Raw genomic sequence first — 1,735 nt, 5'->3', positions numbered from 1 at the left:
CTAGTTAAATAAAGGTTCAATAAAATAAAAAAACGCCTCTTCCCCCTCAGGAGGCTGAACAGATTTGGCATGGGTCCTCAGATCCTCCAAAAGTTATACAGCTGCAGCACTGAGAGCATTTTGACTGACTGCATCACCGCTTGGTACGGCAACCGCTTGGCATCCGACCGCAAGGCGCTACAGAGAGTAGTGAGTACGACCCAGTACATCACTGGGACCAAGCTTCCTGGACCAGGACCTCCATACCAGGCGGTGTCAGAGGAAGGCCAAAAACATTTTCAGAAATTCCAGCCACCAAAGTCCTAGACTGTTCTCTCTGATACGGCACAGCAAAGCAGTATCGATGCTCCAAGTCTGGAACCAACGGGACCTTAAACAACTTCTACCCCCAAGCCATAAATCTACTTAATAGTTACCCAAATTGCTACCCAGACTATCTGCATTGACCCTTTTTGCACTAACTCTTGACTCCTCACATATGCTGCTGCTACGGTTTATTATCTATCCTGTTGCCTAGTCACTTTATCCCTACCTACAGCTGAAGTCAGAAGTTTACGTATACTTAGGTTGGAGTCATTCCATCTTGTTTTTTAACCACTCCACAAATGTCTTGTTAACAAACTATAGTTTTGGCAAGTCGGTTAGGACATCTACTTTGTGCATGACACAAGTAAGTTTTCCAACAATTGTTTACAGACACATTATTTCACTTATAATTCACTGTATTACAATTCCAGTGGGTCAGAAGTTTACATACACTAAGTTGACCGTGCCTTTAAGCAGCTTGGAAAATTCCAGAAAATGATGTCATGGCTTTAGACATCCACAGGTACATCAATTGGAGATGTACCTGTGGATGTATTTCAAGGCCTACCTTCAAACTCCGTGCCTCTTTGCTTGACATCATGGGAAAATCAAAAGAAATCAGCCAAGACCTCTGAAAAAAATTGTAGACCACAAGTCTGGTTCATCCTGGGAGCATCTTCCAAACGCATGAAGGTACCACTTTCATCTGTACAAATAATAGTACGCAAGTATAAACACCCTGGGACCACACAGCCGTCATACCGCTCAGGAGGGAGACGCGTTCTGTCTCCTAGAGAAATCAATCCCAGAATAGCAGCAAAGGACGTGGTGAAGATGCTGGAGGAAACAAGTACAAAAGTATCTACAGTATATCACAAAAGTGAGTACACCCCTCACATTTTTGTAAATATTTGAGTATATCTTTTCATGTGACAACACTGAAAAAAAATGACACTTTGCTACAATGTAAAGTAGTGAGTGTGCAGCTTGTATAACAGTGCAAATCTGCTGTCCCCTCAAAATAACTCAACACACAGCCATTAATGTCTAAACCGCTGGCAACAAAAGTGAGTACACCCCTAAGTGAAAATGTCCAAATTGGGCCCAAAGTGTCAATATTTTGTGTGGCCACCATCATTTTCCAGCACTGCCTTAACCCTCTTGGGCATGGAGTTCACCAGAGCTTCACAGGTTGCCACTGGAGTCCTCTTCCACTCCTCCATGACGACATCACTGAGCTGGTGGATGTTAGAGACCTTGCACTCCTCCACCTTCCGATGATCTCCGCACATGTGGTTCCCACCGTGAACCATGGCGGAGGTGGTATGATGATGCTTTGCTCGTGACACTGTCAGTGATTCATTTAGAATTCAAAGCATACTTAACCAGCATGGCTACCACAGCATTCTGCAGCGATACGGCATCCCAT

The sequence above is a fragment of the Oncorhynchus mykiss genome, chromosome 3, assembly GCF_013265735.2.
Source record: "Oncorhynchus mykiss isolate Arlee chromosome 3, USDA_OmykA_1.1, whole genome shotgun sequence".
Lineage (NCBI taxonomy): Eukaryota > Metazoa > Chordata > Actinopteri > Salmoniformes > Salmonidae > Oncorhynchus > Oncorhynchus mykiss.
The sequence above is the reverse complement of the archived record's forward strand: the minus strand, read 5'-3'. Positions refer to the sequence as shown.